The sequence below is a fragment of the Armigeres subalbatus genome, chromosome 3 (assembly GCF_024139115.2).
Source record: "Armigeres subalbatus isolate Guangzhou_Male chromosome 3, GZ_Asu_2, whole genome shotgun sequence".
Taxonomy (NCBI): Eukaryota; Metazoa; Arthropoda; class Insecta; order Diptera; family Culicidae; genus Armigeres; species Armigeres subalbatus.
The window spans coordinates 242,334,567-242,361,995 of NC_085141.1; the positions used below are offsets into that span (position 1 = coordinate 242,334,567).

The following is a 27,429-nucleotide window of genomic DNA, read 5'->3' on the forward strand; positions in this document are numbered from 1 at the left end:
TCAAGGTAAAGCAATGTCAACCCTGAACAATGGATTCTTTCCAAAGAGGTTTTAAAACAGAAATATGTTATTATCTTTTCGCAGTACATTTACCAATTTTCTTGGACTGCTGGAGAGGAAATAAAAACAAATTTCGATGTAGCTTATCGGCTTGCGTTGAACAAGTCGCCTTTTTCAGCAAATATTTGAAGAAGCGTGTTGCTTGTTGTCTTTTATCCCCCGTTCATGCTGTTTAGAGAACAATCATGTTTAATTTTTGGGTACACTCCTGGCGCATACGTGGAGCTATGTTGAATCACATGGCGAAAACCACGCCAACAAGAAGCAAGATTGCGCAGTATGAATGAATAGTGTTTGTATGCAGAGCTTAACGGCATTTCCCCTCAGAGGAAAACGGAAAAAAATACACACACGGCTACACAAAAAGCATAAATGAGATAAACAAAGAGCAAATTGCTTGTGTTGAAATTTATGAAGGCGAACACAAGAGAGTGCAGCAGCAGTTGTGAAAAAAAGGAACGTGACTCCAACAGCTTGAAAAGCATCCCGGATACGGTAAGGATATGAGGGGAACAAGGTCTGATACGAATGCCTTTGCACAACTAGGCAATGCGTTGACAAATTCATCATGTTATTAATTAGAAATATGCTTTAGTTTGTAGAATTCAAACTTAATTCAAACTATATTCAATAAAATAGCAACATCGCCGAGTACAAATTTGAATTTCTGTGCAAGAAATTACTTTTTACCAGTTTTAGTAAAATAATTTTAGTAAATAATTGTTTTATACAGTTTTGTGTAAATGCTTTGGCTCATTTAACCCTACAGCTTTCCCACGTGGTAGAGGCTAGGTATCTCGACCCATGCCGGTGCTAGCAGCGAAAAAAAAAACAACATTAGCATGCATGCCTTTGAAGGCACAGCAGAATCGTGATAGTGGCTGCAGTCTGCGGTTTTGCCGGGAGTGTGCCGTTTCAATAGAGGACAATTAGTGTGCTGCGACGACATGTACATGGACGGGGGGCTACGATGGAAGAATCGTTGCAACTGGAGCGAGTGGATCCTTTTCTATGAGAACAAATTACTGTTTCCGTATTCATTCAAGGGATGGCGGGAAGATGCTTTTAGGAGGTTTTCTTTGTGCTTAATGGAGCTGAGATTTATTATATATTTTTTTTCATAATTGCTATGTTGACTCTGGTAATTGAATGTGACTAACAAGAACAAAAAAAAAATAACACAATTTGCGCCCATGGAAAGTCAAAGTGAAGCTAAATAAGATTATACATAAGCTCGATTATAAACACGATTAACATTTGTTGGAGCAGTTGTATAAGTAATTTGATCAAAAGAAATTTATACCGTTGTGTAAATATGTAACTCTTAAGGCTCAATTGACAGGGATACCCAAGCATCTTTTTCTTAGATTGTTGATGTATTCAGTAGAGTTTCAGTTGTATGTTTTGTGCAACTTCGCTGAATATAATTAGTAGCTTGGAATTAAATTTCTGGAAGAAATCGCTTCAGCTCGGCAAACTATCCTTACAATAAGATTATTGTATTAATTAATTAACAGATTTTCACTGCACAAATGCAAATTATCGTTTTATAGAAAACTGTATTTCATTATGTGCTATTTGTTTAGCTACAGCAGTGGAAAGTCAGTCGACTGGAAAATACCTGCCTATAAGGCAAAAGTCCGTAGTGAATTATTTTCAGTGTGGTTACAAACTCAAATGTATGTCTCATTTCTTGCAAATGTTTCAAGTTAGTGAGTTGTTTAGTTAAGCACTGCCCTAAGTTCTTGCATATTGGTATCTACGAGTTCTATGGTAATTCATTGACTGAAAAACAACTCGGTACTTTTTTTTAAGTTCGAAACATGTTTTATTTATTTTTCTGATCTGGAATTTCTTTAAAAAATCCTCTGGGGTGCAGAATTCCACTGGGAACGATTCCAGAAACTATCAACTGAATTCCTCCAGAGATTCACCTGGGAATTGCTTTGGAATACTCCCCAAGAAATCACTCCCATAAATACTTAAGAAAATTTCCCTGAGGATGAAGATTCCTTCTAAAGTCCTTTTTGGAGTTCATGATATGTCCCCAAAACTCTCCATAAACTACTGCGTGAACAATTCAAATTAACTCCAGATCTCTCCAGAAATTTCCTCTGAATTTCTTTCGAATCCACATGATTCTTCTTTAATAGCATCTTCCACTCACCTTCAGGATACTCTATTCTAGTCTAGTCTACACATACACAGCCAGTTCGTGAAAGAATCCTGAAAAGTGTTGGATTCAACTATATCTATCACTTTTCTTGTCAATATTTATGTTTGAAGCACATTATAAATGTAGTTCAAACATAAAATCGGCCAGGCTTACTGTGCAGCGTTGTTGGAAAAAATCTGTGAAAATCAATTCTAACTTGATTTCACAATTAAGCCATAGAACGGTGTAGATTATTGAGTGATGGTTATTGAATCGTTGAGAGTGACTTAGCTAAGATGATTAATGTTGTAACCATCCGTTTGTAGGTTACAATAAAACCTTTGTCGGCGAAGATCTTCTCAATATTTTGTTATGTTAGTTTTGTTAAAAATTGAATGTACTACTATTTAAAATGTTATTGGTTGTTCTGTTGAAAAAAGTTATTTTGTTAAAATTTATTCATCTAAAGCAGTGGCTCTCAACCTTTTTCTTGAGAGGTACCCCTTCGCACTTTTGCATCAATTGGGGTATCCCTATTTTTTGCTTTAAATGAAAATTAGTGTAACTCAAAAGATATATGAAAATGGAACCTAAAATTAACAGGATATATGGGAACTGTCCCGATCTCCATCTCACTGATCATATATTCATCTCATCGCTAAACAAAGAAATACAGGAGCAATTTTTGTCAACATGCGTGCTCACTGCTGGAAAAAAAATACTAAAATAAGAAATAAATCAAATTGTTTTCCATTGCTTTGTAAAGTTGGCTGAAATTTTCATTATATCGAACTCTTGGAGAGAAGCTTCCGAGCCTCTTGGAAGGCGACTTTCGAGCCACCTAAAACAAGGCTTCTAAGCATCTTGGAAGGATGCCTTTGAGCCTCTTGAACGTTGGTTTCCAAGCCTCTAGAAAGATGAATTCCGAGCCACTTGAAGAGAAGCTTCTGGGTCTTTTGAATGGAGGCCTCCGGGCCTCTTGAAAGGAAGCTTGCGGGCTTCTTGAATAGAGGCTTCCGGGCCGCTTGTAAGGAGGCTTCCGAGCCTCTTGAAAGGAGGCTTCCGAGCCTCTTTCAAGGAGGCTTCCGGGCCACTTGAAAGGAGGCTTCCGTACCACTTGAAAGATGGATTCCGGGACTCTTGAAAGGAGGCTTCTGTTGATCTTGAAAGGAGGCTTCCGGGCCTCTTGAAAGGAAGCTTGCGGGTCTCTTGAAAGGAGGCTTCCGAACCGCTTGAGAGGAGGCTTCCGAGCCACTTGAAAGAAGGCTTCCGGGCCTCTTAAAAGGAGGCTTCTGAACCTCTTGAATTGAGGCTTCGGGCCTCTTGCATGGAAGCTTCTGGGCCTCTTGAAAGGAGGCTTCCGGACTTCTTGAAAGTCAGCTCCCGGGCCTATTGAAAGGAAGCTTCCGGGCCTATTGAAAGGAGGCTTCCGAACCACTTAAAAAGAGGTTGGTTGTGTAGGGAAGGATTCAATAGTCTTTGAGTTACTGATCGCCATGCATATTATGTACAAGACAAAATCTTGAAATTAAAAAAAAAAACATGTATACCTACACAGCAAACAATGTTGAAAATTCAACGACGTGTAAAATTGCAGCTAATCCCATCAAACGAATTAACATTCGATATTCAATTAAATTTGACTGGATTTTACAAGCAAGTCCAGTTTAAATTATTTTCGATTTAGAAGAATAGTGAGATCGATTGAATGCTACATTTATTTGCATGCTCCAAATATGTGCATGAAAATACATTTAAAATCACAACATATTTTTATCTGTGTATATAAAAACTTTATTAATAAGTTTTGATTCAAATCCGCCATTATACATTTTAGTCCGAGGTACCCCCTGGGCCTGGTGAGGGTACCCCCAGGGGTACGTGTACCCCAGGTTGAGAACCGCTGATTTAAAGCTTAAGTCTACAGAAATAAAATCGATTAAAATCAATAAATAATCTAAATTAAATATTAAGCCAAAATAAAACGACTTGCATGTAAGAAATTCAAATTCATACCTACACAAAATAAAATTTGTACCCCCTTGTGATGATCCGAAATGCAAGCATCGTCGCAGCGGTTTCGTCATACTGGGACGGTGAATGAAGAACACCTATGAAATAGGATAGAAGGAGGAATCGGGATGATATAAAAGGGTTGGAAGCCCACATGTGGCTCTCTTGTATCTTTGGAACCGGCCCGAAGTTTTGCGAACACGCGTTTCAGCAGCTAGAAAGTGAAGTGATGATCCTAAGGATCAAGTGTTAGATCGAAAGATTCGTCAATTTTCTTAATCGGTCGATCCGGCGGGAACTCAGTGAAGCCTCAGTAAAAAATATATTTCTGGCGTACGCAATCAAAATCGTGCGTCGTATGACGTGAGAGCATTTGAGGTCGAGGTGGACAAGTGTCGATCGAGGTTCCGACAAGTCGAAAAGTTATAGACACCAGCGAAGTGATCGACCGCCTCAAAAACCGTTCGGTTCCTACCAATTCAATGTGTTCCCATCCGATCTTTTAAAGACACTTGCGAATATCAAGTGCCTAAAGTACCGTTCCCTGGGCCACAAGAAAGTGAAACGAGGCTCCCCGATATATGAGCCGAGTTGCCGGTGCCATGGATACCCATGCCGGTGCCATTCGTTCCCGTCATCGAATTCCGTCCCAGTGCATCGCTTCAATGTCAATCAACGTGCATCGGCCGCAACAAGTGTCTAGTGCTGTATAAACGAACTGCGCAAGAAGTGTAAACTAGAATATCCAATTTACTCGGTTAATGATTTAAATATAATAAATGTTCATAATGCATTAGCTCTACAAGTCAAGCTAAAGTAGTCGGTTAATAGTTGAACTGAACCACAAGTGATTTTGTTCCTCTACCATTGTTCGCCGATATCAAAAGGTAAGTGGTTTGACAGTCCACCTAAGAGTGCGACACTCCTCCTGATGGCAAAAGGTATTCGCATGGATTCATACAGGTTACTGTGAAAACATGAGGAATTCTTCTTATCAGTGTACATAAAAGCCAAGGTTCAAGCGCCATTACTCGCCCTCTGGAACGAGAATAAAAGAAAAGAAACGGAACAAAAGCAATAAAAACAAGCAAAAACCCATCAGACAATAAAAATATCATATTTACTCACAACAGTTCCATATTTTTTCGTACCTGGAATCGTAATATTGAGAACTGCGCACAATGAGTCTGACTGGTTTTATCTTGAACACGCACTAACTAATTTACTAACCAACCGTTCAAAGCTGTAAAAAATCGTGCTCTACGTGAAACTACGATCAAGCACGCACTATTTAATTCACTTTCCAGACTGCATAATACAGAACAAAATATTACGGATCGCGTAATTGTACTGCGTGCTAGCTAAAATACGAACTCACTCTTGTAAGCATAGGAAGTGAAAATGAAGCATTTAGGAAGCTAGCATTTATAAGAATAGATTTCAAGTAAAAGGAGAGTTTTGTTTAACATTAATAAACCGTTGAACCTTGATGAATTAAATATGCAGAATATAATATTAGAAACCTGAAGTAGACAAATAATAATAAGAGGTTCTTGGCTGCAAGACGAGCCAGCCTTGGGCTGAAAGTCTCGCCAATAAAGACAAAAAAGGTTCGTGGACCGAGGAATTTCAGGCGAAGCAAAGTTCGTCGGGTTTGCTAGTCTCCTTCTATATACATAAAAATGAATGTCTGCCTGGCTGACCCTTATAGACTCGGAAACTACTGAACCGATCGGTGTGAAAATTTGTATGCAGAAGTTTTCAGGGCCGGGAAGGTTCTTAAGATGGTTTGAGTCCCCTCCCCTCTTTGGAAAGGGGGACTCCTACATCAAAATCTTTATAACTCGAGAATTAATCAAGCAAATGGAACCAAATCTGCCATGTGGAGGTTTTGGAAGGGAAGATGTTTCTGTGGTGGCTCAAAACACCTCCACCTTCTGGAAAGGGGGGCTACCATACAAATGTAGTTTTTTTTTCTTAATGCGAGAACTAATCAGAGAATAAATCATCGTCTTCTTCTTCTTATTGGCATTACATCCCCACACTGGGACAGAGCCGCCTCGCAGCTTAGTGTTCATTAAGCACTTCCACAGTTATTAGCTGCGAGGTTTCTAAGCCAAGTTACCATTTTTGCATTCGTATATCATGAGGCTAACACAATGATACTTTTATGCCCTGGGAAGTCGAGATAATTTCCAATCCGAAAATTGCCTAGACCGGCACCGGGAATCGAACCCAGCCACCCTCAGCATGGTCTTGCTTTGTAGCCGCGCGTCTTACCGCACGGCTAAGGAGGGCCCCAGAGAATAAATCAATTTTAGGCGAAACGAAGTTCGTCGGGTCTGCTATAAATAGATTAGAAGCGCATTTCATTTAAGTGTATGCGCATTTATCGTTGTGGACGATTTTTACAATTAAAGCAATCTACCAAAGTACTTTTTGAAATATCAATTTGATTACGAGATTGTGCATACAGGTAACCAATGTTTCATGTTCATTTTTGGCTGGGATTCTGCCAAACCGCTCTGAGCATCAATAAAAAAGCTGAAGGCTAGGAATTAGGATGGGAATCTGATAATAATCGAGGGAGATTGATTCCTATTGCTATTGATTTTATATACTTTTGATATGAATTATTGATAAGGGTTGTCATCTTTATTTATTTATTTATTTATTTTTTATTTATTTATTAATTTCGTCAACCGTCGTAGACTAGTAAATATAAATATACATAATTTTTCATTTCTTAATGCTAATATACATAAATTTTGAAATATTTAACAAAATAAAAATTAACTAGAGATTAATTATTGTCTTATGTGTTGCGATTTCAGATTCAATTAAAATATGTTTTAAGATTCTGCCGACCCGACCAGTAGATAGTAACAGATTTATATCAGACCTTGTTATTCTGTTACAGCAGCTTTTTATAACAGCGGTTGTTATAAAACATGTACCATTAGTAGTTAAAATAACAAATTTTCAGGATTTTCGGCTTTCAGTCACATGAAAATGTTGATAATTTCAAATCATTGCCAACGTTTCGATCCGGGGGTTTGGATCTTCATCAGGGCCTGTCATTTATTGGCGATACGGTAATAAATTGCAATGGTACATAAGTGAAATATTGTGTGACTTACTCGAGATTAATCAACCTGTCTATTGAAGTGTGGGTCACACGATGGACTGTCAGGTGGGTTGGGGTAAACTGCACTAGGTTCACTATTGTTTTGTTTGTTTGTTAAATTTGGAAAATCGAGTTTAGTATACTAAGTGTTTGGGGGGGATGCATGATATCATCTTACTTTGTCCCAGCACCATAAACAAGATGGGTGGGTGGTGAAGAACAGGATGGGCACTACACAGTAAGTCACTACGATACACTTCTACCATGACCAGCTGTTGGCAGTTGCTGAACTATAATAATATCGCTGTCGGGTGTTCGTGGTTTAGGGTGGTAATGGGGTGGTCAAGTATGTTTGTGTGGGTTGTGTTGTTGTTAAGTCATGTGGGTCGTGTCGATAATCTTGGTTTATTGACGACGCATTTCTCTCTTCTCTCTGTGTTTTGATCGTGAAGAGAAGATTTGCGTACGCACAGCTTAGGTTGTCGGTGTCCGTCCGATGGTTGACCGTGTTAGAGGTAGTGGCAATATGACACATCTCTAACACTTGCAGAGCTTGCTTCTTGTAGGATTTATCGACGATTGTGGGATTTTGGATGTTGAAGCGGTGTTGATGGGTGATGCAGTGGTTAATCAGGGCTGATTTCTCTTGGAGTTGTAGTACTTCTGGGTCTGTGTATTGGTATCCTTCCAACAGCTGTTTGTCCAATTTGTTGATGTTGGATTGGTGTCCGTACATTCGGGTTCTGAGCTTATTGGTCGTCATACCGATATATTTACTAGGGCAATTCGTACAGTCAATCCTGTAGATGACGTTGCTTTTGTTGAGCTCTGATACCGGATCCTTCGCTTTTTGTAAACATGTCATACTGTGTTGCAGTTGCTGTGTGAGATACCAATATTCAAGCCACTGTTGAGAAGGATGTGTTTGATGTTTGGTGTTAAGCCTTGGATGAATGGGATGGATCTGAAGATAGTGGGTTTATCCGGGGTCTCGATGCGTGGTGGTTGATGTAGGAGTCGATTGATGAGCGTGTGGGGATAGTCGTTTTTACTGAGGTGGTGATGAATGAGCTGATCTTGTTGACGTTTATTTCGGATGGTACTTAGGTTACGCACTCTGTCAATGAAATTATTGACGACTGCAAGTTTTTGATCCGTGGGGTGGAAGGAGAAGTAGTTCAGAATTCTACCTGAAGAAATTGGTTTCGCATACCAATCAGTTTTAACGCTTCCATCATCAAACCTTAATATTAGTAGGTCGAGGAATGGAAGCTGCATGTTTTGCTCAACTTCCGATGTGAAGCTGATATTGGAGTTTTGAGTATTGAAAATTGCTAATACTGCATTTACTTGATCTTTATGTAGGACAAGAAACAAGTCATCCACGTATTTTCGAATGAATGTCGGAGGAATGTTGGCAGCTGTTATTGATCTGTGTAGCAAATTTTCCATCACAATATCAGCCAAAATTGGAGAGAGAGGGCTTCCCATTGCAGTTCCAGATATCTGTAGGTAGAATTTTTGCCGGAAACAAAAGAAACTGGCACTGATGCAGAATTCAATAATTTCTAAGAAGAGATCCAAATTTATGCTGGTGTTGTCCCGTATTTTGTCCCACATCATGATTATGTCGTGGATCACCACATCTTTGGTAACATTGGTGAACAAAGACACTGCATCAAATGAAACCAGTACATGGTCTGTTGGTATAACCAGTTGGTTGACATATTCACGGAATGTTGTTGAGTCAACAACATTGTATTGACTCGTGAACGATCTTTGGAGAATATCGGCAATGTACTTACATAGGTGGTATGTGGGAGATGTTGTGTTGGGGACTACTGGTCCATTCCTCGACCTACTAATATTAAGGTTTGATGATGGAAGCGTTAAAACTGATTGGTATGCGAAACCAATTTCTTCAGGTAGAATTCTGAACTACTTCTCCTTCCACCCCACGGATCAAAAACTTGCAGTCGTCAATAATTTCATTGACAGAGTGCGTAACCTAAGTACCATCCGAAATAAACGTCAACAAGATCAGCTCATTCATCACCACCTCAGTAAAAACGACTATCCCCACACGCTCATCAATCGACTCCTACATCAACCACCACGCATCGAGACCCCGGATAAACCCACTATCTTCAGATCCATCCCATTCATCCAAGGCTTAACACCAAACATCAAACACATCCTTCTCAACAGTGGCTTGAATATTGGTATCTCACACAGCAACTGCAACACAGTAGGACATCTTTACAAAAATGCGAAGGATCCGGTATCAGAGCTCAACAAAAGCAACGTCATCTACAGGATTGACTGTACGAATTGCCCTAGTAAATATATCGGTATGACGACCAATAAGCTCAGAACCCGAATGTACGGACACCAATCCAACATCAACAAATTGGACAAACAGCTGTTGGAAGGATACCAATACACAGACCCAGAAGTACTACAACTCCAAGAGAAATCAGCCCTGATTAACCACTGCATCACCCATCAACACCGCTTCAACATCCAAAATCCCACAATCGTCGATAAATCCTACAAGAAGCAAGCTCTGCAAGTGTTAGAGATGTGTCATATTGCCACTACCTCTAACACGGTCAACCATCGGACGGACACCGACAACCTAAGCTGTGCGTACGCAAATCTTCTCTTCACGATCAAAACACAGAGAGAAGAGAGAAATGCGTCGTCAATAAACCAAGATTATCGACACGACCCACATGACTTAACAACAACACAACCCACACAAACATACTTGACCACCCCATTACCACCCTAAACCACGAACACCCGACAGCGATATTATTATAGTTCAGCAACTGCCAACAGCTGGTCATGGTAGAAGTGTATCGTAGTGACTTACTGTGTAGTGCCCATCCTGTTCTTCACCACCCACCCATCTTGTTTATGGTGCTGGGACAAAGTAAGATGATATCATGCATCCCCCAAACACTTAGTATACTAAACTCGATTTTCCAAATTTAACAAACAAACAAAACAATAGTGAACCTAGTGCAGTTTACCCCAACCCACCTGACAGTCCATCGTGTGACCCACACTTCAATAGACAGGTTGATTAATCTCGAGTAAGTCACACAATATTTCACTTATGTACCATTGCAATTTATTACCGTATCGCCAATAAATGACAGGCCCTGATGAAGATCCAAACCCCCGGATCGAAACGTTGGCAATGATTTGAAATTATCAACATTTTCATGTGACTGAAAGCCGAAAATCCTGAAAATTAGCAACTATTCCAGTCGAAATCCCCTAAAATAACAAAAATTGTAACAAAATCTCTTCTAGTTTTAACAAAATTATTACTAAATATGTTATTAATTGAACAAAAATATAACTCGTTGTGTTACATAAAAAGGGGTGAAAATAGCTTGGACTATAGCAAATTATGTCCCTGGAAAGATTATGATTATCCATAATGTAGGCAATTAAGTTTGTCCAGCTGGTTCAACTTTGGATGTAGATTCAAGTTATACTGTAGGTGGTACCTCACTTTTCCAATTCCTATAGGTAGATATACATTATACATATCTACCAAAAAAGGTAGGCATTTTTTTTCGGTAGAAATAAACATAACACATTATGTTATAATCATGTTATGACGATCATAAAATTTTATTTCCTCCATCTTTGGCAGAGAATTTATAACAAAATTATTGCAAGTTTTGTTATTTGTAACACATATTGATATAATTGTGATAAAATTTTGTTATGACTAACTAGTCGGGGAGACATTGTAAAGTCGATAGCTTCGCAGTGTTGATTGTAAATGTCCATTGTTCGATTCAAAGATCCAAATTTGGCATAATTTGTTCGATGATAGTTTGTTATAAATAAGGTACGATTACGAAGTTGCCTTGAAGGAATATAAAAGTTTAATTTTGATAAGATTTCAGGTGAATCAACACGTTGCGAAACGATATCATTTAAGAAGGAAACCATTGCAATTCCACGCCGCTCTTTCAAAGTCTGTATGTCAATAAGCATGCAGCGTGCTTTGTATGATGGGAGTGGAAATGATGTCCAGCCTAATAAATTTGATAATTTGTTGGCGGTCAGTTGGTATGATTCAAGGCATTTCAGGAGTCGTAGTTCAATTCCAATTTTGTGTAGTTTAAAAAGCAGCATCGGTATATCAATGCGATCGAATGCCTTGCTAAAGTCCGTATATAGAGCTTCTACATGGTTGCCGTCTTCCATTGCATTCAATGAAAAGTCTACGAATTGAAGCAGATTTGTTGAGGTCGAGCGACCTTTTAAAAAGCCGTATTGTGTGTTAGTTACTCTGTTTTTGATTTGCAAAAATAGCTTCTCGTTGACAATTACCTTGAAAAGTTTTGGAATGCAAGAGATAAGGGCTATGCCACGATAATTACGTACATCTGATTTTCGACCAGATTTAAATATTGGTACTAGAAAAGAGCTTTTTGAAAAGCCAATATAGAGGAGTAGTGAGTTCTTTTGCTAATTTTTTAATAAATATTGGTGGAATCATGTCCAGGCCAGGTTCCTTCGAAGCATCCAAGTTCATTAAAGCGTCGAAAATTTCCTGGACTTGAATTTGATTTACACTAACATCTTCTGGATAAAACGCAAAATAATCGCGATCGCAATCTTCTTCCGAAAATGTAGTATATATGTCTTGGAAAAAACTGGCAAATAAATTACATTTTTATTCCGAGCTATCGCCAACATTTTCGTCGAGGTGCATTACAGATGGGAAATTGTCTGGTTTTAATTTTGTTTCTTTGGACAGGACTTTATTTCAAGCTCAGTTTTTGAATTATATTTTTCAAGTGCATTACTGATGGCTAGATTCAGTTGGTCGCAGATTTCCAAATATTTCGCTAAGTTTCGATCACTCTCTTCTTTCTTGTAGATTTTATGTGCTTTTTGTTTGCAATTTTTGCACTGTTGTACCAGATTGGACTTTTTGTATTTCTTTGTCGTCGTTTTTTCTTAAGTGGAATTTCTTGTTTAATTATTTGCTGTAAAGTTTCGTTAAAAGTGTATGCACCAGTTTCCTTCATTCCTTATAATTAACTGCCAATTAATACCATTTAATCTTAGTTTAATTCTTTCATAGTCTGCTAAATGGTATTCGAAGACTTCCTTGTACTCATAGTCGTTGGGTCTTTGGTGGGCGTGAATGATCAAAGAATATTCGATTGCTGTGTGAAACGCTTCATTTTTACACAATGGATTTAATGATTCAGTCACACATAAATCTTCATATACGTTAGTTAATAAAAAGTCCAAATAGCATTGCTGTATCTTTTTTATATGGTTAATTTGATTAAGCCCAAGTTTAGAGGTTGAATCGAAAATAAATTGCAATGTTTCATTGTCCCCAACGACTGGGAGTAGAATACTTTCATTTTCAGAGTCCAGAATGAAATCGGCATTGCGTTGGTTAAAGTCACCATAAATGTGAACTTTAACATCTGGAGGGAGTTGTGATAAAATTTGTGTCAGCCCCCGTTGAAGGTTAGTCCTTTCAACCAATCGTCTATTCTAGTCTAGTCTACCTTCACATAAAAGGTTAGACCTTTCAACAAATCGTGTATACATACTTCGAATATCGATTCACTTCTCACACTAATACTACGGTCATCACTGTGCTGCTTCTCCTAACAGGCGACTTTCCTCTTTGTTTGATTTGAGTCTTCTTCTAAACGTCAACGTCATCGTTAAGGCTCGAGTCAGGTCGCCAGGCTTGGTTGTGCACAGTTAAAATTTTCGTGTAAAATTACGTTTATTTTGATGCACATATTTGGAGCATCAAAATACATCTAAAATTAAATTATATGTTAATTTTACACGAATTGAAAATTCAATCAGAATCGTTGAATTTTACACGTTTGGTGTAATCAATGCATGTAAAGTTAAATAAATTTTTATCGCCCCCTTTGTTTTTCCCATACTCATAAGATAATAAATAATATATAAAAAAATTCTTATTTTTTTATTGGTCAACAGTTTCATAATTTAAATAAATACATATTCTATCTATTCATTCAGTGTGTATAACATGATGCGGTAAGATAAGCACTTCCATGCACTTTTATTCAATGAAATTGTGCATCCTGCTTCTCTGGAACAAAAAGGAGACCCGGCGGCTAAAATAAAACAGCTGTAAAATAAGAAATATTTGAATTTAGGAATTTAAATATTAGCGCAAACTATTCTTACCATACACGTAGTTGATCCATCGTGTAGCCTGGACTTGTTCACGATTGATTTAATACAAATTGAATTTGCATTCTGCTTGAGAATATGCTTTAAAGCGTTCGGGGACGCCATATTGTTTCAACGTTCAAATAGTGCCGATTGAAATTTACACGACCGTGTAAAATTAAAGTTTTATTGATGGAAGATTAAATGAATGTTGATTTATTTTACATCAATTGTAAAATAAGTAATAATTCGTGTAATTTTAAATAATTTTCAATGTTCCAAATATGTGCATCGATTTTGATGGAAATTTAAATCAAAGAACAAATTCAATTACTGTGATTTTACAACAGATCTTGTTTACACGTCGTTGAAATTTAAACATTTTTTTCTGTGTATGACAATACCGCGAGGGTAGACGTCAGTGCTAGAGGGCCTCCGAAACCTCCATGGTATGCGCATCGGAAGCACGCAAGGCTGTTATCACGTCGACGACTCTGATGTTGCCGTCAGCTCCACGAATGACTTAGGTGACTCTTCCATATCGCCACTTTAGCGGAGGAAGATTGTTATCCTTGAGGAGCACCATTGTGCCCACTTCGACGTTGTTCCGTTCCGACCTGAGTCCACGTGGTGCGTGGGTGGTGGTGGTGAAAAGGCAGATGAAAATAGCGATATAGCACTTACTAGAAACTGCTTTGCGATTCTTCCGATGGTAGAATGGTCCACATAGATCAACGCCGGTGTTGTGGAAAGGCAAAGGAGGCGTTATTCTTTCTGGGGGCAATCTCCCATGAGTTGCTCCAGAAAAGTAGGCTTGCATCGAAAACAATTGACGTATGAATGAACCACACTCCGTGCCAAGTTACGGATGCGTAGCGGCCAGAACTTCTCCCGGACACTTGCCACAAGCAATTGTGGTCCGGCGTGTAGATATTTGCGATGATATTGCTCCAAAATAGCTTCAGTCAGCGGGTGACGAGCCGGAAGGATTATTGGATGTTTGCTGTCCTCCGAAATCAACACGCCTACCAACACGTAGAATGCCGTCCTTCAGAACAGGCGCAAGATTCTTTAAAGGTGAAGTCGACTTCATTTGTCCATCGGAAGCTACTGATGCGATCTCGTTTGAGAACACTTCTGTTTGTGCTAAACGCATCAATGATGAAATGGCTTGATTTAGTTCCTAATCTGTGACGAGAGTGGTTTTCTGGCTTGATATTGTAGACAAAACGTTGGATCAGGGCAATTAGATGAATTAGTTATGCAAAGGACGAACGGTGAAATAACTGATTCGGTTCCTGGGTGTGAATCGGTAGCGATACGGATCGTTCTTCCAATGCTTCAACAGGAAGCTCCTGTAATTCCGCTTGTAGGAGCGGAGGCCAGAAGCGTGATGGCTGCTTCAACCATGGCGGTCCTGTCCACCAAACCGTGGACTCCTTCAGCTGATTAGGTTCCATCCCGCGTGATATAATGTCCGCAGGGTTGTCCATGCCCGATACATGAGCCCATACACCATTCGCTGTTAGGTGTTGGACTTCTGAAACCCGATTCGCCACAAAAGTTTTCCACCTGGAGGGAACCGAATTGAGCCAGTGAAGCGTTATCGTTGAGTCCGACCAGAAGAAGGATCGGGTGTTCAGAGCGATGCTGGAGTTGACCTTATGGTACAAATTCTGCCTTTTAGAGTCTCCGAGAGGCGCCACTTTGGATTTGGCAGTCAGAAGACGCACGGAAATGCTATCGTCATTAGAGACCGTTCGAATATACAGACATGCACCGTATGCTCGGATCGATGCATCACAGAATCCGTACAGTTCCACATTTACTGGAGCGTTGGCAAAGGCTACCCAACGTGGAACGAAAATTGATGGTAGCGCATCGATGCTGTTGTGGAAAGTAAGCCAATACTGTGTGTTGTTGTTGTTGTTCATCAAGAGGATTATCCCAAGAATGTGAACTTCGCCAGAGGGTTTGAATGAATATTTTAGCCAGCACTATTATCGGACTGATCAACCCTAGAGGGTCAAACAGTTTTGTAGTATCCGATAATACCGTTCTTCTAGTAATAGAGTTCGTGGGTGACCATTTAGGAATGGTATAGTGGTTGCCGGTTCCCATATCAACCCCAGAGTTTTTATGGTAGACGGTATGTCCAGAGCAAGCGCTCGTCGCATAGCTCGGATGGTATGGCTGTGGCATTGGAGTTAGATGCCCACTTACGTAGGCTAAACCCAGCTGACTTCAGTAGGTTCCGAAGCTGGGATACATAGTTGAGCTCCATCGTCCTCGTCTTCGACTCCGGTGAGCATGTTCTCCACATAGAAATTTTTGGCTAAAATTTCCGCCGCTGGAGAGAAATCGTTGGATCCTTGTCAAGACAATTCTAGAAGGTGTACGTACCGAAGCCGTACCATAGCTGACTCCATAGGTGACAGTCTCCTGTGATGTCAACAAATTTCTGATAGGTGCGAGGATAAAGAGTTCCCATTTTTGTTCTAAAGAATCTTAAGCCAAGCGACTTGATATCTATCTATATAATAAAAATGAAATGGTCTGTGTTCGTATCCGCATAATTCAAAAACGGCTGGACGGATTTTCTTCATTCCTTCAGTGGATATGTTCATTATCGTTTCCGACGGGTTTATATGATATTTACTCATGCGAAAACCACGAGTAAAGTTGAGTGAAACGTGAAAAATTAAAATTAGGATTCATATGGGAATTTTGCCTAGGCAGTTCACAACGCGCCTACTATGCAGGACAACGTCTGCCGGGTCGACTAGTTTTCCATGAAAATAAATGCAATGGATTTCGGAAATTGCCTCCACAATATCGAGCTATTTTTTTGAATTCTCGGGATTAACATAATAAATAACATGCCATTTCTCTTCAAGCAGTTCATTGTTTAACACAGTAAATATCATAATAAGTTTGGAATAAGCCCACTCAAAAGTGTTGAATTGATAAACATTCTAACCACAAGTTTGCACATTGTATTTTGGTCAAATTCAGGATGTGAGATCCAAATATCGCAGCTGGAATTTCCCTTTACCAGCATCAAGTCGACGAGATGTAGAAGTCTTTAGCATTGTGGCTTCCGTTAGATGGAATTCCTTTTCCCTGTTCTGGTTGCATCAACAAATATACAGCTGATGTAATTCTGCAGGTGAGGCATTCCACGGGGGCATGTCAGTCGATCCTGAGCGACCATTTCGAAAATATTTGAAACTCTGCACAGTTTTTCAATTTCATCTAAATCGTCATTTTTCGATATCAAATCTTCATATTGAGTCACGACTAACTTTTCAAAAGGGTGTATGTGAAAATGGTTCAAAAATATTTAAAAAGCTGCACAGCAAAAACGGAATGTTCGATTGTTATGATTTTTTCAGCAAACACAAACAACTAAATGGTGATTCTTAAGAAAATGTGCACAGTAAAAAAAATTTTTTTTGCCTTTAAAAATATCATTTTTGTCACAAAAGCTCAAATATCTCAAAACCCTATCTTTTTTCGAACGTAATTTTTTTAGGGAAAACGGTCCATTATATTAGCTATCTACCATAAAAATTTGGTGATGGTAAACTAATAAACAAAAAAGTTATGACATTTCAAACATATCACAATTTTCACATTTAGTAAAAAAAAATTTTTTTCTGTGTAAGTTATTTCGAGAATTGCAGTTTGATGCAGATTTTATTGTCAAGGGACGTGATTTAAACAAGTTGTTTTCATGATATTTTGATTTAATTATTCATAGCATCTATAAGAAACTTAGACACGATCCAGTGTTGTGATCAAAAGTATTGATAGGGTCTGTTCAAATATTACGTAACGCAATAGGGGGTGGGGGGTTGTTTTATTTTTGTTACGATTTGCTACGCAAAATATAGGGGGTGGGGGTCCTTCGAGAAATTGTTACGCGTAACAATTGAGAAAAAATATTTAAATTTCTCAAAAAATAGTTATTGTCGTCAAAATAGCATAAAACACACAAAAAATAATAATTTATTGTATCGTGGTTCAAATTCTACCAATAACAAGATTTTTTCAAAAAAAAAGGATTTGTTACGCGTTACGCATAGGGGTGGGGGTAGTTCTAAATTTTGTTACAGATTGTTACGAGGGGGTGGGGGGTTCTTAAAAACAACATTTTTCGCGTTACGTAATATTTGAACAGACCCATAGTGTCATAATTTTCATTGCACGTGACTGGCGAAAAATTCTTTTAATAGTGTTGAAACCTGTTGATAATAACGTTGATAGAAACATATCAGAAATGTTATTTTTAAGACAAAAGCTGCAAAATCAAAGATTTATATACACGTGTACGTCTATAGTTTACCTGCAAAAAATATACCTCTTAGAGAATAGACTTTATGATCGGGAGGAAACGGGTATCTTCAACAACAACAAATGCATGATAGGTACATACCATGACAATGCTCACGAAAAAGTAAAAAAATTACTACTTTTCTTCAGTCAAGCAAATGACACCAAACTAGTCAGTAAAAACTTAAAAGTGATTTTGTTTATTGCAATATTACGAACAACATGAGTAGCCGCTTTCTCAACTGTTGTAGGCCGTTTGATGGAAAAAAGTGTTCAAAAGAGTTACGAAATCTCACCGAAAGCACCATAGATAAACTGAAAGCGACTGGTTATGCTCCAATGTCCACATTGAATACAAATTTACGCATTTGCACGTCCTGCCGTCTAAACGTTGACAAAAGAGCAATTTGTATATCATCGGTTGAGCAGAGCGCAGGAAGTTCGAAAACGACAGCAACTGAGGAATTGCCAGATGTATCGACAACAACTGAGGAATTACCAGAAGTATTAAGTGCTGAGAGCCTTGCCACCGTACCATCAGCGAAATCTGTTTCAACAAATCAATCGGAAGATGAGTGTATCCAAAAGGTCAACATCGAACGCTTTAACGAGGGCATAGCTGGGATAAAAGTGACTCCGATTAAATGGAGTAAGATGGACTACGTTTATTACCCGGAGAAAAATACCGTGAAATAAACGAAGCTGTACGAAGAAACCTCTTCAAATTAGGACCTGATGATGTGGAAAATACAGACTACGATGAGGTAATTATAAATATGAAGGAAAGGTTCTCGAATGCAGCCACGACAAGGAAAGAAAAATTATTGATTTTGTCGATGCTGCCAAGTTCGTGGTCTATTCAGGATGCCATTGATGAGTTCAAAACCAATAGAAATACAGTAAAAGAGGCAAAACAATTGAAGAATAACTGTCTTTCAACCAAAAATACTAGGTCTAGTACTGCATTAACAGATGAAATAGTAGTAGTTCAATATTTTGAAGATGATGAAGTAAGGCGAGCTATGCCTGGTCAAAAAGATTATGTATCAGTAAAAAAAGATGGAAAGCGTCAAGCAATCCAAAAACGATTAATGATGACGACTTTGAAAGAAGCGTACACACGCTTCAAGGAAATTCACGATAATATTAAAATAGGTTTTTCCTCATTTGCAAGCCTTCGGCCAAGGCAATGTAAGCTTCTTTCCAATTCAGGAACACATAATGTGTGTGTGTGCACAACCCATGAGAATATTAATCTTATTTTACATAGTTTGAAAAGAATCAATTTAACAAAGGATATTAAAATGTTAACTGGTAGTCTTTTGTGTGAAAATACAACATCAAATTGCTATCTACGATCTTGTTCGGATTGTCCAGATTCTTCATCATTGGAAAATACTTTATTCGCTGAGTTTGAAGAAAAATATATTGATCAGTTATCATTTGAGCAATGGGTGACCACGGATAGGTGTGACATAGAAACTATTGTAAAACCTGTAGATGAGTTTGTGTCATATTTTTGCTTGAAATTAGAAAGTTTAATCACTCACGATTTCATTAAAACAGAACAATCCAGATTTTTAAAAAATACGAAAAAACATTTACAAAATGGTGAATTTTTAGTCATTTGTGATTTTTCTGAAAATTACAGCTTTGTATTGCAAGATGAAGTGCAGTCCCATCACTGGAACGTACAACAAGCTACAATTCATCCATTCGTTATTTATTTTAATGGAAGTACGCAAATTAAACACTTAAGTTTTATTATGATTTCCGAAGATTTAAGACACGATTCAGTATCCGTAAACTTGTTCATTGAAAAAATGATTAACTTTTTACGCGTTGATAAGCATAAAGAAGTCAAAAAGATATATTTCATGTCTGATGGAGCAGCGTCGCAGTACAAAAATCGTAAGAATTTTTCGAGCCTATGACAATTTAAATCAATGTACGGAATTGATGCAGAATGGCATTTTTTTGCTACATCACATGGCAAAGGTCCTTGTGATGCTATTGGAGGCACAATAAAGCGCATGGCCACAAGAGCAAGTTTAGCCAAAGAACGTGAGCATCCAATTAAAACTGCGAAAGAACTTTTTGATTGGGCAAATCGTAGAAAAGAAAAAGATTTAACCAAATTATCATTTTGTTTCACTACTACTGAAGAGTACGAAATAAAGGCTTCAGAGCTCAGCGAGCAATTTAATAACGCGAAAACGATCCAAGGAACCCAAAAATTTCACTGTTTCATTCCATTGTCGGAAAATAAAATTAAAGCAAAACTATACTCAAACTGTGCTGATAATAATTCAAAAGTGTTCGATATTTAAAAAAAATTGAATAAAAATAAATAAAAATAAGTATTAATAAACTGTTTTCATGATATCATAACCCATACCAAAATTCAAACTCAAAACTCCTAGAGTTTCTATAACCACATTGTGTAACTGCCACATTTAATTTAATACTTAGGATAATATTAATTCATTTTATTTATTTATACATATAATACACATAATATCGATGAATACATAAATATGGAATATCATACAAACAACTTGTTTAACTCACGCAAGGCCCTTAACAATAAAATCAGCATCAAACTGCGATTCTTGAAAAAAAATACACGGAATTTTTTTTTGTTTACTATATGTGAAAATTGTGAAATGTTTGAAATGTCATAACTTTTTGTTTATTAGTTTACCATCACCAAATTTTTATGGTAGATAGCTAATATAATGGACCGTTTTCCTAAAAATTACGTTCGAAAAAAGATAGGGTTTTGAGATATTTGAGTATTTGTGACAAAATGATATTTTAAAGGCAAAAAATTTTTTTACTGTGCACATTTTCTTAAGAATCACCATTTAGTTGTCTAACTTTGCTGAAAAATCATAACAATCGAACATTCCGTTTTTGCTGTGCAGCTTTTTAAATATTTTTGAACCATTTTCACATACACCCTTTTGAAAAGTTAGTCGTGACTCAATATGAAGATTTGATATCGAAAAATGACGATTTAGATGAAATTGAAAAACTGTGCAAAGTTTCAACTCAATAGAAAATCATGAATTAAAAATTTTCTTAAATTTTGATGCTGTTGCTTGGAATCGCTCAGGTTTCGAGTAGGGGTAATGCTAAGTATCAAGAAGAATGTCTCACATTTTTGTACACAGCCATAGGTAATGGCATAGGGTTGTGACTATGCCTCCAGATCTATAGCCTCCGATTTGTTAAGCTCATTATAAAGTTTCATCAATTATTTACTGGAACATCAATGCCACTTGCCAATAAATTATATATTTTCTCATGTGAACTAGTAAATATTGCACCCATTTCTATAACACAACAATAATTATCCTAACATTCCACAAATTGCTGAGAATATTTTTCCCACAATTCAAGGAAATCGATCGTGTTAAAATCTTTCAATTGGAAAATTGGATCCAATTGTACAATAGAATCGGTGCAAAAAAACGCTGTCTCGCGCAATAGCACAATCCCCGCATCGAAGCGGGTTGCATAAAAGAAGAACGTGGAAGAACATTACATGCGACGACACACGGTGATATGTTCGGATCCGCGGTGATTGCCAACCATAAAATCTGCATACCAACCAACTGGTGCCTGGGCGAGATTGACTGCAGCACTAGGTGCCCCAAAGGAGCGGCGACGACGACGACGCGACTCCGACATGTGTATTCCCCCGGCCGGCAGGGTGTCGTCACTGACGTGGAGGTGCGGTGTTGAGCGCACAATTGCATTTTCCTTGGCTGCGAAGACGCTGGTACTGCCAGACTGAATCGCGAAAAGGAAACTATCGACAAGATACAGAGTCACTTTTCCGCAGCAGGGTTGAAATGTTTTCTTCGAACTCAGTGTTATTGTTTTCGATAAGTCACGGAAGCACTACCCCTACATCATTGGATTCCATAGAAAGGCAAATCAAGTTCTTACGTTGGTTAGATACTTCCGTGCCATCAATTTTGATATCAATATTGAAAACGCATTTATATTGCTGCAAACTCTTGAATCTAATTGCAAAAGGAGCATTCCTTTCTCAAACACAGAAATATTATGGCTTACAGTTTGGAGTAGAAGGCGAACTAACCAGAATATAGTAAAAAAATCAAGGAAATGTTCAAACTAAAATAATTTTGTTTCTGGTCGGGTTCAAAAACCACTTTCGCTTGCACGATTTTGTTTTAGTAATTAATTTTGATAATATTAATTTTATAGTTCAGGATACAGCATAATTTGGGATTTTACTATGTTCCTAGCATGTCGAAAGTGAGAAAATGTTGGTCTAGAAACAGGTAGTCTAAAAGGATATTGAACGAAGCAATCCGAAAACGATGGCGCCGCTTTCTGCATGGGTTTTGACATTGAGCTTAATATTTCGCAAGTAGGTCCCTACCTCAGCATGGCACCAAACACAATTTCCTAAGTACGAGACCAAGACGCCGGCCGGTTTTCCACACGATAGCATTGAAACGGTAGCACCGGCACAGGTTTAGAAGATGCAACATCATTTTGCACACTGCTTGTTGTCACCATTGGAGACGCTCCTCGTCTTGCCTAAGATGTACAAAACGTCCTCAGATTGGACAAGTGCTTTCAAGAGAAGAGAAAAGCGCCGAAATAGACATTTATTATACTCCTAATTGTTTACATAATTTTGCTGAAGCAGATTTCCACGAGAAGAGTTTCCCAAACGTGTGTTACTTGGCTAGTCTATAAGGGTGATGGAACTCAATAACGATTTTCGATTTATGGAACGGCACAGGTGGCGTTCTAAGCTATTACATCCTACAACGGCGTTCCTTATAGGTGGTTGTGCCTACCCTGGATACAGTCTAGACTCAATTCGATCAAGCTATGAATATTCCTGGCTCCAATTTTATGTCATTGCCATCCGATCTCATCTTTATTGGTGCTTCAACAAATTTTAGTCATTACTACACTTTCATTCATACAATATTCGTATGTTGGTACTGTTAAAGGTTATGTCACAATGCGAGAAAACATCGTGCAGTGGTAAAGGACCTTCCTCAGCCTAGCGGTTATGTGCGCGGCTACAAAGCAAGACCATGCTGAAGTTTACTCGGTTCGATATCCGGTCCGGTGTAGCAAATTTCCGGGTTGGTAATTTTCTCGACTTTGGATTCCTATTCGTTGAAATGAAGATCGAAGAGGAACATGAGGAATCCCAGAAAGAACTAAATAGGAACATTTGGATTCCTAATCAATAGATTAAAGATTGAAGAGAAACGTGACACATAGGTTACTGAAACCAATATGTGACCAGATTTAGTCACAATCAAGTTGCCAAAACAGTTTTTGTCTGACTTGTGCTGCTCGGGTGGGGACTCTTGGTACGAAAGAGGCCAGAAGGCTTCCAAGATGAAATAAAGGGTTTGAAATCCGCATGAATCCCAGATCGTTAGTTGTTAAGGTGGAAAAGGAACATTTGGATCCGTAGAAATAAAAAATAGAAGAAGTAGCAATAGAACTCAAGAAGCCAAGATTTTAACTGCATTTGGATTTGATGAGGAATGATTCGGATTGAATTTGAATTGGTATGGAATTGTAATTATATTGGCTTGGGATTGGATTTGAGTTTCGTTTAGAACGATTTTGGATTGAATTCAGATTGGATTTGGATTTTATTTAGATTGGATAAGGTTTGGATTGGAATCAGATTGTATTCAAACTGGATTTGGATTGGACTTTGATAAGGATTGGATTCAAAATGGAATTGCATTGGATCTGAATTGGATTCTGGTTTAATTCGGGTTTGATTGAATACGGCTTAGATTGCATTTGGATTAGATTGGATTTGGATTGGATTGCATTTGGATTGGATTTAGATTGGATTTGGATTGGATTTGGATTGGATTTAGATTGGATTTCGATTGGATTTGGATTGGATTTGGATTGGATTTGGATTGGATTTCGATTGAATTTGGATTGGATTTGGATTGGATTTGGATTGGATTTGGATTGAATGTGGATTGGATTTAGATTGGATTTCGATTGGATTTGCATTGGATTTGGATTGGATATGGATTGGATTTCGATTGAATTTTGATTGGATTTGGATTGAATTTGGATTGGATTTGGATTAGATGTGGATTGGATTTGGATTAGATTTGGATTGAATTTGGATTGGATTTGGATTGGATTTGGATTGGATTTGGATTGGATTTGGATTAGATTGGTTTAAATTGGTTTGGATTGGTTTGGATTGGTTTGGATGGGTTTGGATTGGATTGGACTTGGATTGGTTTGGATTTGATTTGGATTGGTTTGGATTGGTTTAGATTGGTTTGGATTGGTTTGGTTGGTTTGGATTGGTTCGGTTGGTTTGGATTGGTTTGGATTGGTTTGGATTGGTTTGGTTGCATTTCGGTTGGTTTGGATTGGTTTGGATTGGTTTGGATTGGTTTGGATTGAATGTGGATTGGTTTAGATTGGTTCGATTGGTTTGCATTGGTTTGGATTGGATATGGATTGGTTCGATTGAATTTTGATTGGTTTGGATTGAATTTGGATTGGTTTGGATTGGATGTGGATTGGTTTGGATTAGATTTGGATTGAATTTGGATTGGTTTGGATTGGTTTGGTTGGTTTGGATTGGTTTGGATTGGTTTGGATTGGTTTGGTTTGGATTGGTTTGGATTGGTTTGGATTGGTTTGGATTGGTTTGGATTGGTTTGGATTGGTTTGGATTGGTTTGGATTGGTTTGGTTTGATTTGGATTGGTTTGGATTGGTTTGGATTGGTTTGGATTGGTTCGATTGGTTTTGGTTGGTTTGGATTGGTTTGGTTGGTTCGATTGGTTTGGATTGGTTTGGATTGGTTTGGATTGGTTTGGATTGGTTTGGTTTGGATTGGTTTGGATTGGTTTGGATTGGTTTGGTTGGTTTGGATTGGTTTGGTTGGTTTGGATTGGTTTGGATTGGTTTGGTTGGTTTGGATTGGTTTCGGTTGGTTTGGATTGGTTTAGATTGGTTTGGATTGGTTTGGATTGGTTTGGATTGGTTCGATTGGTTTGGATTGGTTTGGTTGGTTTGGTTTGGATTGGTTTGGTTTGGATTGGTTTGGTTGGTTTGGATTGGTTTGGATTGGTTTGGATTGGTTTGGATTGGTTCAGTTGGTTTGGTTGGTTTGGATTGGTTTGGATTGGTTTGGATTGGTTTGGATTGGATGTGGATTGGTTTGGATTGGTTTGGATTGGTTTGGATTGGATTTGGATTGGTTTGGATTGGTTTGGTTGGTTTGGATTGGTTTGGATTGGTTTGGTTGGTTTGGATTGGTTTGGATGGTTTGGATTGGTTTGGTTGGTTTGGATTGGTTTGGATTGGTTTGGTTGGTTTGGATTGGTTTGGTTTGGTTTGGTTGGTTTGGATTGGTTTGGATTGGTTTGGATTGGTTGGTTGGTTTGGATTGGTTTGGATTGGTTTGGATTGGTTTGGATTGGTTTGGATTGGTTTGGATTGGTTTGGATTGGTTTGGATTGGTTTGGATTGGTTTGGATTGGTTTGGATTGGTTGGATTGGTTTGGTTGGTTTGGATTGGTTTGGATTGGTTTGGATTGGTTGGTTGGTTTGGATTGGTTTGGTTGGTTTGGTTGGTTTGGATTGGTTTGGATTGGTTTGGATTGGTTTGGATTGGTTTGGTTGGTTTGGATTGGTTTGGATTGGTTTGGATTGGTTTGGTTGGTTTGGATTGGTTTGGTTGGTTTGGATTGGTTTGGATTGGTTTGGTTGGTTTGGATTGGTTTGGTTGGTTTGGATTGGTTTGGTTGGTTTGGATTGGTTTGGATTGGTTTGGATTGGTTTGGATTGGTTTGGATTGGTTTGGATTGGTTTGGATTGGTTTGGATTGGTTTGGATTGGTTTGGTTGGTTTGGATTGGTTTGGATTGGTTTGGTTGGTTTGGATTGGTTTGGTTGGTTTGGATTGGTTTGGATTGGTTTGGATTGGTTTGGATTGGTTTTGGATTGGATTTGGATTGGTTTGGATTGGTTTGGATTGGTTTGGATTGGTTTGGATTGGTTTGGATTGGTTTGGTTGGTTTGGATTGGTTTGGTTGGTTGGATTGGTTTGGATTGGTTTGGATTGGTTTGGTTGGTTTGGATTGGTTTGGTTGGTTTGGATTGGTTTGGATTGGTTTGGATTGGTTTGGTTGGTTTGGTTGGTTTGGATTGGTTTGGATTGGTTTGGATTGGTTTGGATTGGTTTGGATTGGTTTGGATTGGTTTGGATTGGTTTGGATTGGTTTGGATTGGTTTGGATTGGTTTGGATTGGTTTGGATTGGTTTGGTTGGTTTGGATTGGTTTGGATTGGTTTGGATTGGTTGGTTTGGATTGGTTTGGATTGGTTTGGTTGGTTTGGATTGGTTTGGATTGGTTTGGATTGGTTTGGATTGGTTTGGATTGGTTTGGATTGGTTTGGTTGGTTGGATTGGTTTGGTTGGTTTGGATTGGTTGGATTGGTTTGGTTGGTTTGGATTGGTTTGGATTGGTTTGGATTGGTTTGGTTGGTTTGGATTGGTTTGGTTGGTTTGGATTGGTTTGGATTGGTTTGGGTTGGTTTGGATTGGTTTGGATTGGTTTGGATTGGTTTGGATTGGTTTGGATTGGTTTGGATTGGTTTGGTTGGTTTGGATTGGTTTGGTTGGTTTGGATTGGTTTGGTTGGTTTGGATTGGTTTGGTTGGTTTGGTTGGTTTGGATTGGTTTGGATTGGTTTGGATTGGTTTGGATTGGTTTGGATTGGTTTGGATTGGTTTGGATTGGTTTGGTTGGTTTGGATTGGTTTGGTTGGTTTGGATTGGTTTGGATTGGTTTGGTTGGTTTGGATTGGTTTGGATTGGTTTGGATTGGTTTGGATTGGTTTGGATTGGTTTGGATTGGTTTGGTTGGTTTGGTTGGATTTGGATTGGTTTGGATTGGTTTGGATTGGTTTGGATTGGTTTGGATTGGTTTGGATTGGTTTGGATTGGTTTGGTTGGTTTGGTTGGTTTGGTTGGTTTGGATTGGTTTGGTTGGTTTGGATTGGTTTGGTTGGTTTGGATTGGTTTGGATTGGTTTGGTTGGTTTGGTTGGTTTGGATTGGTTTGGATTGGTTTGGTTGGTTTGGATTGGTTTGGATTGGTTTGGATTGGTTTGGATTGGTTTGGATTGGTTTGGATTGGTTTGGTTGGTTTGGATTGGTTTGGATTGGTTTGGATTGGTTTGGTTGGTTTGGATTGGTTTGGATTGGTTTGGTTGGTTTGGATTGGTTTGGATTGGTTTGGATTGGTTTGGTTGGTTTGGATTGGTTTGGATTGGGTTTGGTTGGTTTGGTTGGTTTGGATTGGTTTGGATTGGTTTGGATTGGTTTGGATTGGTTTGGATTGGTTTGGTTGGTTTGGATTGGTTTGGATTGGTTTGGATTGGTTTGGATTGGTTTGGATTGGTTTGGATTGGTTTGGATTGGTTTGGTTGGTTTGGATTGGTTTGGTTGGTTGGTTTGGATTG

At 38.4% G+C, this 27,429-nt stretch overlaps 1 protein-coding gene and 1 long non-coding RNA gene across 2 annotated transcripts in view; both read left to right on the top strand.

The window, feature by feature from the left end:
- The window catches only part of LOC134227381 (uncharacterized), an 831,489-nt gene that overhangs the window by 787,183 nt on the left and 16,877 nt on the right, over nt 1-27,429 (top strand). The window lies entirely within an intron of this gene.
- On the top strand, nt 9,342-10,621 carry LOC134227382 (uncharacterized). Its single transcript, XR_009983666.1, has 3 exons — nt 9,342-10,293; nt 10,375-10,456; nt 10,523-10,621. It is a non-coding gene; the product is annotated as an uncharacterized LOC134227382 (long non-coding RNA).